Below are 13,283 nucleotides of genomic sequence, written 5' to 3'. Positions count from 1 at the left end.
ATGGCAAGAGAGGTTCTAGCTGGTCTTCCAGTACTTTCCTTAAGAGGCAGAAACCATTGTGTTCAGAGTTCACTTACTACAGTGGGTAAAACCCATCAGATTTCTCTTTAGATTTAGGTGAAAGTAAACTTAAATCTCGGAGAAGGCAATGGCACCCCACTCCAGTACTCTTGCCTGGAAACTCCCATGGACGGAGGAGCCTAGGCTGCAGTCCATGGGGTCTCGAAGAGTCAGATACGACTGAGCGACTTCACTTTCACTTTCACGCATTGGAGAAGGAAATGGCAACCCACTCCAGCGTTCTTGCCTGGAGAATCCCAGGGATGGAGGAGCCTGGTGGGCTGCCGTCTATGGGGTCGCACAGAGTCAGGCACGACTGAAGTGACTTAGCAGCAGCAGCAAACTTAAATCTAAATGAAAGGAGAATTTCCTCTCCTCCTATATGAAAAGTGCCCCATCTATCTATCAGGCCCACAAACTATAAATTCAACCACAAAAATCAATGGCAGTAAAAACTCAACAATTTGAAAAATAGTACAACTAGACACTTGTTATTGACAGCGGAAAGTTTACAGCTCAACCTCAGGTGGTCTGAATATGTTGCACTGCTGAACTCTATCATAATGAGTTAACATCTAATTACATAGTGGGTGCAGGAGACATTTCAGTATAGTGGAAAGAGCTAAAGATCTGCAGTCAGAAAGACTATTCGTAAAAATCCAGCTCAGCAATCTTCTATTGACCCTGGGCAGGTTCCCGAATTTAGGCTGCAGTTTCTTCATCTGTAAAATGGAGATAACCTCACAGCACTGCCATCAAGATGGTGAAGATTAAATAACAGCCTATGGCATCCTGGACTTACAGCATAACTATTAGCTGTTACCGAAACTCTCAGTAATGATAATGCAATAAATCTCCTTTTCGCTAAGCAATAGTTTTTGTTATAAATAAAGTTAAATGCCTATTGGCTATAATGGTGGAAATTACATTTCAGTTTCTTGGGAGCAATACAGCACAATAGAGAAGATGAGCTGGAATTCTAGTTTTGCCAGGATAATCTTGAAAAATTGGTTAACCTGCTGGAGTCTCAGTTTCCCATCAGGTTAGAAATATCGAGCTAACAAGGCTACTGTAATGTTTAACAGAGCTTCTCTGTTGGATCAGCGGTAAAGAATCTGCCTGCCAATGCAGGAGAGGCAGGTTTAATCCTTGAGTTGGGAAGATTCTCTGGAGAAGGAAATGGTAACCCACTCCAGGATTCTTGCCTGGAAAGTCCGATGGACAGAGGAGCCTGGTGGGCTGCAGTCCATAGGGTCGCAAAAGAGACAGACATGACTTAGCAACTAAACAACAACAGCAATGTTTAATGAGGTGATCTATACAAAGTTCCTAGTACATTTCCAGCTCTCAGTAGGTGCTGGATTAATAGTAGTTACTGGTATTTGTTCAATTTCCCAACAGAAAAACAAAAGGATAAACATGAAAATCAAAACTAGTATGAGATCACCAGTCCTCATATTTTACAGAGAAGTTTTCATCATTCATTCCATAAATATTTCTTTTGTACCTACTGTGTGTCAGGCATTGTTGCTGACATTGGGATTAGGGTGATGGACATTCTAGAGTGGGGGGAACAGTAAACAGTCTAAGGAGACAATTTCAGAAAGAGATGAGTGCTATGAGGAATACCAAAAAGGGTGGTGTGCCCACACGTTGATGGAGGCGATGGTCATTTCACTTGGGTGCATTTTAGCCCAGGCCTACCTAGTTTGTCTCCTTGGGCCAGAACGGGACTTCACCTTGTATGATGCTTGGGAGTACAGTATGGATGATCAGAAGTTAGACCTACACCTTTATCTGTGGCTGAATCTCTTTAGCAGCGGCAGCTTAAAATATTTCTAAACGCCTTCAGCCCAGTACTCAAACTCTATCGGTCAGGACGGGTGTGGGGGTGGGGTAGAGGGTGGCTGCGGGGGTTCAGATGCACCTCAGCGCAACCCTCAGGCACATCTAAAGTGACAACTTCACAGCTCCCTCAGCTCAGGAGACTGGTAGTTTGTGAGACGGAGGAGAGTACAAATTGCATTACCGAAAGAGGGCGGCGCGCGCCGGCTTAAGAAGTAGCTGGACGATCTACGACAATGCCCATTAGGGACTCCAGAAGCTGCAAACGCTTCTCAGGAAGCCCGAAGGGACAAGCACCCTCGGTCCCCGGCCGCGGTGCCGGAAAGCGGAGCAAGACTGGCGCGGGGAGGCGGGCGAGCCCGGAGCCTACAAGACCTAAGTCTCCCGTATCCCCCCGGCGCGCCCCAGCCCGCGGATGTGGTGCAGCCTCGCACTCGGCCCAATTAAACTGGTTTCCTGTGCCTCCCGCCCCGGCGCCGCGTCTCCCGGCTGCCCAGGACAGCCCCCGGCGCCACATCCTCCGGCGCCCCGACCCAAACTAGGCGCCTTCTCGCCGTTAATTCCGACCAAACTGTGCCTCTAAGGACAGCACTCCAGTGTGGGCAGCACCTGGCCCTCTAACTCCCGGGATGCAGGCACGAGGGTAACTCGGGGCTGCCCCACTAACAGTTCTTCCTCGGGAGACAGGAGGCAGTCTCCAGATTCTCGCTGAGACTGGCTGCGTCCCCCCAGATTTCAGCCCTCCGGAGTCCACGCCATCGCCCAGGTCCCCACGCACCCCAGCTCTGTTCTAGCTGGCGTCCTAGTGCCTACCTGCGCGCTCAGCCGCCGAGGACGCCGCCTAGTTTCCCCGGTGCCGGGCTCCGAGGTTCGTCAGCAGACGCGAAAGGAGGCAAACCTGGCTTCTTCGGTCCTCCAGCAACGCACAGCTGATAGTTCCCACCCCGGCTGCAGCAGACAGCGGCGGGGATGGCTACTCGCCGACCGCCGCCGGGGTCAGAGCCCGCGCTGCGCACTGGCCTCCTGGCTCCCAGCTCGCCTTGTTCCGCCCGGCTCCAGCGTAGAGCGAACGCTCGGCCAGTTCCCAGTACTTTGCCCAGAACTTCGCGCGCGCAGCCAGGCAATTAGCAAGCGGGGAGGGAGGGGCGAGAGCGAGGAGGAGGAGCCTACGCCGGCCCTGGGGCGGGGCCACGCGGGGAGGGCGGGAGAGACGGCAGAGTGACCCACACTCCCAGCAATCAGGAGTAGCCCACGGCAAAAGGGGCGGGGCGGTGCACCTGGAAGGAGCACCGATTTCATGACGCAGTCAAGGGAACCCGGTTCCCGACAGGTGCGAAGGAGAGAGCGAGGTGGGAGCTGCCTCTGGAAGAGGAAAGTGGTTCCCGGCGGCCCAGGGCGCTCTGTGAGCGCCGTTTAAGCACTCAGATGTTCGTGGAGCAGCGTTTCCGGGCCAGAGAGGGAGAAAGAAATGAGGGGTCATGGGAGGGGCTGGTTAAAGGACAAGATTTCAGGGGAGACTCTGGTCGAACAGGCAAAGAGAACTCGACTTCTTCCGGAACTCAGACCGAGGCCAAGGGATGGAGAATCGAGAAAACACGTGGTGAAGGGAGATGTGCAGGCACCGGATGTCGAAGGACAGAATCCCCGTAGGATCCGGCAGGAGGCTGTGACCCCTCCAACATCCAGAGGCAGTGATGCAGATTGGTGCTGGATCCCAGGAGGGGACATAGAGGGGGAGTGTGGTTCTTTATTCTACGTAGTTCAGGTGCGAGGGGGAGGGGAGAGAAAGCATCACAGTTACAATGAAAAAGCCGGCGCTTCCCCTCGACTTGATTGTCCACTTGTCCTCTGCCTCCTTTGATCCTAGCGTGATCACCAGGTCTCAGTTTGGAGACTGCAAGCCTATCGACTGCCGCAGGTGGAGGGATGAATAGGAAATTAACATTTACGAGCGCCTACTGTGTGCTTCCGGCGCAGCTGTGGTCATGCAGCTGTGATAATGGCACACCAGGTTCCTGCTCTCATGGAGCTTACGCTTCTGTTGGGAGACAGACCATGAGCAAAGAAGGGCACTTGCAAATATAAACACATGAAAAAGTGCCGGAAAAAATATGAGCACTGAGGGGTGACTGCTAAGCAGAGCTTTAAAAAGTGACGGGTGTAATAGGGGGGCTGTGAAATCCTCTGAGGGCCTCACAGCGAAGACGACTTTTACGCAGATTCCTGAACCGGGGACAGTTGCTGCCACCGTCGTCGCAGAGCGTTCCAGGCAGAGGAGCGGCAAATGCAAGGTGTTTAACCTCCTTGAAAATCCTTCTAACGTAGCTCACCGAGCTGGACAGTTAAGTGTGGCTCGCTAGGCGCGTTTCCTGGCACAGAGCAGGGGCTCCAGAATATTAAATTCCAGTGCCACGCCCCACCTGCAGCATTCGATACATTTCCAGCCTTCTAAATGACCCCAATTAAGGTTTCTGAGGCTCTTGTCGCAGCCACGCTGTCCACATTTCATTCACTGCGCTCGATTCTCCGCTTTCTGGGTCTCGAGGTGTCTGAGACTGTCTTGGATCTGGCAGGCGGCGAGCGAGGGCGGGAGGATCCCAGCAAATTGCAGAACTAACCCACCGTGGTGCTACCCACGCTGGCGCTCGGAGAATCCTAATAGAGATTTAAAACACGATGACTTGGAGGTTCTTAAATCATCCGCCTGCACCAGATCAACGCCGGGTGGATGAAAGCCAGGAGTCCGGACCATTCATTTTGAATTCAAGGAGTTACCCTGCCCACGCCCGTCGTTTTCCTAACCCTTCTTCCATTTTTCAGTAATTCCTCTGGGAAAGAGAAGCTCAATCTTTCCCCTGTCCTCCTGCTTCAAGCTCTTTTATTTCTCTTTATTTCTTTTCCTTTCTCCACCTCCCATTCTCACCGTTTCATTAGAATTGTTTTTACTGCGGGATGCAAGCCTTAAAATCCGAAAAGAAGTTATTTATTTGAATATGGCTTTATTGTTGAAACTGCCATCCCATTTTTTGTTTGTTTGTTTTGTTTTTTGCTTTTCCTTTAATCTCTTTCAAACAACAAAGTGTGTGTATATTTTTTTCTATTTGTACTTGAGGCAATTAATTGGACAGAATGAGACTTATTCATATTATGCCTTGCTTCCTAGAAAAAAGGAATCTTACTGTGTCTTTTCATAGTTTCATTTCCTCTACTACTCCTAAATAAGCTTCCAGACTCACCAGCTCCTAAAAACAAAAGGAAATAAAGTTGAATACCAGACAGAGCTAATTGTTCTTGAACAAGCTTGTTAAATCCTAAAATTAGCTTTCTCTTCAGAGTTTTATTTTAAAGCAAGAATCTGAATGTCTATTCCAGAGAAATCAATGATTCTATAATATGAGCTTCTAAAGACCCTCTTTGAACTGTTGAACAAATACTTTTTATCTTTGGAGACAAATACACACCATGGTGGGGATTGTTCATACTTCCCTGAATGTTACTAGCTTCAGAAATCTGTATTAGGTAAGCAGGTCTTAAAAGAGTTCACATGCTTTGATAGTAAAAGAAGATGATGAAAAAAAAAAAAAAAAAGAAGATAATGGTACAGGAGTTTAGTGGAGGGGGAACTCCAGAGGCCTCTAGAATCAACTACCTGGGTTCCTGTCTTAAGGTGGCAACTTCCTGACTCTGAGAGCACTGTTCTTTTTCTGCAAAATGGAGACAGAGGGCTTCCCAGGTGGCTCAGTGATAAAGAATCTGCCTGCCAAGCATGAAATGCAGGCTTGATCCCTGGGTTGGGAAGATCCCCTGGAAAAGGAAATGGCAACCCACTCCAGTATTCTTGCCTGGGAAATCCCATGGACAGAGGAGCCTGATGGGCTACAGTCCATGGAGTTTCAAAGTGTCGGACACTACTTAGTGACTGAACAACAGTGTGCATCCTCCGATTTAGTTTTTTTAATTGAAGGATAATTGCTTTACAGAATTTTGTTGTTTTCTGTCAAACATCAACAGGAATCAGCCATAGGTATATATATATGTCCCCTTCGTCCTTAACCTCCCTATCATCTCCCTCCATCCCACTCTAGATTGTTACAGAGCCCCTGTTTGAGTCCCCTGAGTCATACAGCAAATTCCCATTGGCTATCTATTTTATATATGGTATTGTAAGTTTCCATGTTACTCTCTCTAAGCACTCACCCTCTCCATCCTCCCCTCCCCCTGTGTCCATAAGTCTGTTCTTTATGTTTCTCCATTGCTGCCCTGCAAATCAATACATCAGTACCATCTTTCTAGATTCCATATATATGCGCTAGTATATGATATTTATCTTTCTCTTTCTGACTTATTTCACTCTGTATAATAGGCTTTAGGTTCATCTACCTCATTAGAACTGACTCAAATGCATTCCTTTTTATGGCTGAGCTTCCCAGGTGGCTCAGAGGTTAAGGCATCTACCTGCAATGCAGGAGACCTGGGTTCAATCCCTGGGTCAGGAAGATCCCCTGGAGAAGGAAATGGCAACCCACTCCAGTATTCTTGCCTGGGAAATTCCATGGACGGAGGAGCCTGGTGGGCTACAGTCCGCGGGGTCCCAAAGAGTCGGACATGACTGAGCGACTTCACTTTCACTTTCCTTCACCGCAGCTTCTTTATCCATTCATCTGTAGATGGGAATATAGATTGCTTCCATATTCTAGCTATTGTAGATAGTGCTGCAATGAACATTGGAGTACATGGGTCTTTTTCAATTTTGGTTTCCTCAGTGAAAGTGAAATCTCTCAGTCATGTCAGATTCTTTGCAACCCCATGGACTATACAGTCCTTGGAATTCTCTAGGCAAGAATGCTGGAATGGGTAGCCTTTCCTTTCTCTAGTGGTTCTTCCCAACCCAGGGATCAAAACTGGGTCTCCCACATTGCAGGCAGATTCCTCAAAGTATATGCCTAGTAACGGGATTGCTGGATCATATGGTGTTTTTATTCCTAGTTTTTTAAAGAATCTCCATACCATCTTCCATAGTGGCTGTATCAGTTTACATTCCCACCAACGGTGCAAGAGGATTCCCTTTTCTCCACACCCTCTCCAGCATTTATTGTTTGTAGACTTTTTGATGATGGCCATTCTGACTGGTATGAGGTGGTATCTCATTGTAGTTTTGATTTGCATTTCTCTAATAATGAGCAAAGTTGAGAATCTTTTCACGTGTTTGTTAGCCATTTGTATGTCTTCTTTGGAGAAATGTCTGTTTAGGTTTTTTTCCTACTTTTTGACTGGGTTGTTGTTTTTCTGGTGTTGAGTTGTAGGAGCTGCTTATATATTTTGGAAATTCTTTATCAGTTGTTTCCTTTGCTATTATTTTCTCCCATTCTGAGGGTTGTCTTTTCACCTTGTTTGTAGTTTCCTTTGCTGTGCAAAAACTTTTAAGTTTAATTAGGTCCCACTTGTTTATTTTTGTTTTTATTTCCATTATTCTAGGAGGTGGATCTTGCTTAGATTTATGTCATTGCATATTCTGCCTATGCTTTCCTCTAAGAGTTTTATAGTTTATGGTCTTACATTTAGCCCTAATCCATTTTGAGTTTATCTTTGTGTATGGAGTTAGGAAGTGTTCTAATTTCATTCTTTTACAAGTAGCTGTCCAGTTTTCTCAGCACTTATTGAAGAAGCTATCTTTGCCCCATTGTATATTCTTGCCTCTTTTGTAAAACATAAGGTACCCATAGGTTCGTGGGTTTATTTCTGGGCTTTCTATCTTGTTCCATTGGTCTATATTTCTGTTTTTGTGCCAGTACCATACTGTCTTGATGACTGTAGCTTTGTAGTATAGTCTGAAGTCAGGAAGATTGATTCCTCCAGCTCCATTCTTCTGTCTGAAGACCACTTTGTCTATTGGGGGTCTTTTGTGTTTCCATATGAATTATGAAATTTTTTGTTCTAGTTCTGTGAAAACTGCCATTGGTAATTTGATAGGGATTGCATTGAATCTGTAGATTGCATTTGGTAGTAAAGTCATTTTCACAATATTGATCCTTCCTACCCAGGAACATGGAATATCTCTCCATCTATTTATGTCTGATTTCTTTCATCATTGTTTTATAATTTTCCATATACAGTTCTTTGCCTCCTTAGGTAGGTTTATTCCCAGATATTTCGTTCTTTTTTGTTGCAAAGGTGAATGGGTTTGATTCCTTAGCTTCTCTTTCTGATTTTTCATTGTTAGTATACAGGAATGCAAGCGATCTCGTATTGACCTTGTATCCCATGATAAATTCACTGATCAGCTGTAGTAATTTTCTGATAGTTTCTTTGGGGTTTTCTATGTATCGTATCATGTCATCTGCAAACAGTGAGAGTTTTACTTCTTCTTTTCTGATCTGGATTCCTTTTATTTCTTTTTATTCTCTAATTTCCTGGGACTTTTATTGCTAGGACTTCCAAAACTATGTTGAATAATAGTGGTGAGAGTGGATATTCTTGTCTTCTTCCTGATCTTACTGAAAATGCTTTTGGCTTTTCACTCACTCCGAAATCCTCCAGGCTCCTCTGTCCATGGGATTCTCCAGGCAAGAATACTGAAAGATCCCTCCTCCAGAGGATCTTCCGGAAACCTGTGTCTCTTGTGTCTCCTGCATTGACAGGCAGGTTCATTACCACTAGCACCACCTGGGAAGCCCTAAAGAGCAGCAGCAGAGATTGTACCAACTGGGCTACATGAAAAGTTTCAAACTCAGTCTGAAAATGACTTTCACATAGCTTGACTCAGCATTCTCAGTCTCCGCATTACTGACATTTGGGACCAAATATTGCCTTGGCCAAAAAGTTCGTTTGGGTTTTTGTAACATCTTGTGGAAAAACCCGAAGAACTTTTTGGCCAACCCAATACTTGTTTGTTTGGGTAGGGTGGTTTGTCCTGTGCAGTTAGCAGCATCTCAGTCTTCTACCCACTAAATTCAAGGAATACCCTTTCCTCCCCACAACCAAAAGTTTCCAGACTTTGCCAGATGTTCCCTGGAAGGCAAAATCACCCTGACTAAGTGTCATTAGCCTAGCATATAGCAAGTGCCCACTGATTAGTAGGCAGTATAAGGGAGTGCTTAAAGATATGGATTTCCAGAGTGTTAGTCTTAGGCAAATTTTGCTCCCCTAAACTTCATCTTCAAAATAGGAATCATAATAATGATAGCTTCTTAAGACTGGCTAAGGATTAGATAAATATATGCATATACAATCAATTTGGATAATGCATGGAACATGGTAAGCTTAAGACATGAACTTCTATTCTCATTTTCTTCCTGTGGAGTGAAGGCATTGGGCTAGATCAGAGAGAACATGGCTTACTTGCTGCCACTCCCCTCCCTGCCTCATGCCAGACATCACAATGAAGTCAAGACTCTCATTTCCACTTAGCCCAATGAGGCCTCAGAATCCTTCTCAGCACAACATTGGCCTTAGGAAGCAACTGCTGATAGAATAGGGTCAGCAGGTAAGATGATGCTGAATTACCATGCTGAGGCTACATGAACTTCAAATCATTTTAAGATTAAAATCTTAAATCATCATAAGGTTAGAGCATCAGTCATCTTGAATGGGGACTATAAGACACATGTGATGAGAAGGACTCATCACCTCTTCAATCCCTTTTATGAAGGAGGGGGAGAGACTGCCAGTATCTTGGCTGTAATCATACAGCCGATGAGTAATTAGAGGTTGGGTCTCCTACCCTCTGGAAGTGTACTCTTTTGCCACTCTCACCATTTGTGGAGAAAACACATGTCTGAAGCTACATGAGTGTAACCCTCCACATCCTATATACCCTTAGTTCATTTTCTGTTCTCTTTCAGTTATATCTGGAAAATAGATCAAAGCATAGGAACATATTGTAAGCATTCTTTCAAAAGTGTTAGTCCTTATGATGGCAAAATGCACAAGAATTCACCAATTCCTTCATTAAATAGAGACTCCTCCATTGTATGAAGGACTATTCTTAGCAGACATTTTAAGAGATCCAAAGATGAATCAGTGGGTGTCCCTGCCCTCAATGATTTTACAGATTTATATATTAGGCAGACCAGACATGGATATAAATAAATACAAGCTAAAAAATGGGAAATGTCCTGAGAGAGGTACCAAAAATATATTCAGAGAAAGAAGAAGCTATTTTTTTAATTAGGAGCAGAGAGTCACTTCCTGCATGTCTGTTGACATTTTAACTCTTTGTTCAAAAGTTATTATTTATTATAATCAAATTAGCCTTGTAGAGGAAACTGCAACATCGTTAAGCTTCCTGGTCAGACATAGCTCCTGCACAGTTTAAGTGGATACTATCAGTGCAACTAAAGGTCAGTTTACGAACTCTAATAGTCATTTTTTATTAGGTGTTTAAAATTTTCTGGAAAGTTCTAGAGGAAGATTGCTCACCTTTAGTAACAATAGATTGACTTTCTTCCAAGCAGTGACAGAATCAGTTTTTTAGCCTATTATACTGTGGGAGCATAAGATGTATATATACCTTATACATAAGGTATGTATTTTTATAAAAAAAGAACATAACAGGGATGAAGGGACACCAACATCATATACATTAAACTATGAGACAATATTTCCTTCAGGACTGAACTACCTCAGAAGTCAGGCTGAACACTCCATTATCTTTGAGGTATACTCTCCATCGAACATAGTATTGTTTGTGGTAAATATTAGGTATTAAAACAACAGCCCACACCTATTTATGTGCCAGGCACAGCTGAGGTGGGCTGCCAAAATTACCACCACTTCTGCCACCATCAAAAGGCTGCTTGTTAAACCAGAAAGGCTTGACAGACTGCCAGAACCACACCCCTCCTGCTACAAACCACACAAGCAAAGCCTCAAATCCTGCTTCTCCTTCATCCCCACACTTCTGAATTCGTATCTTGCATGGATGCATCTGATTGGTACATTCCAAATCACACGTGCAAATCTAGCAGCAAGGAAAGCTGGGAAATGTGGTTTTCCATTTTCCAGCCTCTGCAGTAAGGCACATTAGAGAAAGGATGGATTAGAAACAGAGCAAGCCAAGCCACAGCATTCACGTTTATCTTTTCCTTCAACTCTCCAACAAGTCTCTTGGCAGAAAAAGGTTTTATATGTTATGTCCTCTTTGGTGTGTTTCTGGTTTTATAGATTAACCCGGAAGGCCTAGTCCTTCATCACTTCTCTTAAATTTCCGTCTCAACCTCTACCAGCAACACTGCTATAGTCCAAGCTGCCACCATTTCTTTGCCTGGAAAACTGCAGCAGCCTTAAGACCAGTTCCCAGGAAATCACTCTTGCTGTCCTACAAGCCACTGTTCACTCCATAGCCAGAGCGGTTTTTTAAAACACATATCTAATCATTGCCCTTAAGATAAAGATAAAACTACTTACGTGGTTTTCAAGGTCCAAGATTGGTGGTCTGGCGTCCACCAACTTCATCTGGGCCATGTGGGCCCCTCCCCCTCACCTCTTTCCTGCCCACTGACCTGTTTCCAGGCCTTTGTGCTTCCCTGACACAGGATGCTCTGCCTGGAAAGTGCTGTTCCCTTCTCTTCATTAAGTTAAAAAATGACATCTCATTCTGTCATCACTTCCTCAGGGAAGTCCTCTTTGACTTTCACGATTAGTTCAAATTGTTCTATCTTATAGTCTTGTTAGAACTTAATTGGGATTGTGTGTGTGTGTTCGTAACACTTATGACAGTTGTAATTATATTTACTTTTGTGATTTTCTGATTAATTTCTGTCTCTTAACTGCATTATAGATTGCACAAAGTGAGGACCATGTATGTTTTTAATCTTCCAATGCATGTCTCAACACCTAGCAACCTTGGGCCTTCAAATATTTGTTGAATAAATAAAGAGAACCCCAAAGAAGTGAACTTTAATGATGGCAGCAGAGTAGGGTTAAGGGATGTGGGCACACATCACAGGCCCAGGAGTCAGAGACTGCTCAACTGCCCAGATCATTCAGATGATCTTATAACAACTTGATATCAGAAAGATTCTGTCCCCTTAAGTTACCATCTTGCCAAAATCATAAGTTAACTAATTTTTGTGTTATCTTTTTCTCCCTTATATTTCCCTATTCCTGAGAATGCCCACATTACTTCCACCAAATAGTATCAAAAGAAACTTCAGAGCGAGGCTTAGCATGACTGCTTATACCCTGGCATCCCTCAATTCCCATAGATCTTTCCCTATTTATAGAAATAAAAGCTAGGAATCCTCAATAGGGGTCTATTTTTACCTTTCCTTAAAGTGGGTTTTTCACCTTTGTTTTTCCCTCTTGATTTCTCCACAGTGTTGTCAGGACTTTCACCAAAGATAAAGGGTCCTGTTCACTGCTCCTGTTACTTACACACAATTCCCTATCCATCCATAGCAACTAGGAATATCACACCCTAAGGAAATTAGCACTTCAGGGAAGAAACTATTTTATTCTGTCTCTTACAGACTGTTAACTTAATGGACTGAATTCCTGGAAGTGAAAGCAAACTCTTCTGAAGAATACTTATTTGGAATAAAACATATCAATACCTAGAGTCCATGTTTTTCCTCCAAGTGAGTGTGTTTTGCTGGGACTGTGAAATGGAGGACAAGAGAGGAAGAAAGTCAGATTTGAAAGAATTTACTCCATATCATTATTATCTCTTGTAAAGACAAAACACAGAAAGGGAATTAAATGCCTGGCATCCTACCTACAAACAATAACAACCCCAGCTATTAGTATTGAATGATTTCTTCTAATATTTTTCATGCAGTTGTAATTTTGGGGTAAATACAAACAAATTATATTTCTGAATTGATATTATATGTTTTCCTAATTGTTACTTCATAATTATTGATAGAATATCACGAATTCATTAAAATGATTATTGTAAAGACTATGAATCTGTGTGATACCAATTAAACTTGGCTTATAACAGAAATATTAGAATTTTGAGTGAATAAAAAGTAGTTTATTAAGTAGTTCTTTCATCTTGGGGAAGTAATTTAATCTTTCTAAATTTTTGCTTCATTTTTAAAGTAAAGTTCATAATACCTGACTCATAGCTATTATAGAGATTAAAAGTAATAATGTGTCAGCTGAGATAGGTCCCCAAGGAAAGGAAGATACTTTTAAAAATTTACTTTTGAGCAATTTCCCATTTAATAAGTCTCCTTCCCCCAAAGAAATCTAATTCAATCTCTATTTTATTCATGTTGCAATGAAGCATTTTTCTCCCTCCAAGTTCCCTTTTAGGGAAATTCCTTTAATCCCGTGGAGTCGCTGGATTAAAGGATGTGATTTATCTATGGCTCTGAAAATTGCCTTCTCAAGCCTGGTGCCAGTTGATGCTGCTGAGGCAATGTTGGCTCGTG

This window comes from Budorcas taxicolor, chromosome 4, assembly GCF_023091745.1.
Source record: "Budorcas taxicolor isolate Tak-1 chromosome 4, Takin1.1, whole genome shotgun sequence".
Classification (NCBI taxonomy): domain Eukaryota; kingdom Metazoa; phylum Chordata; class Mammalia; order Artiodactyla; family Bovidae; genus Budorcas; species Budorcas taxicolor.
This window is presented reverse-complemented; position numbering follows the sequence as displayed.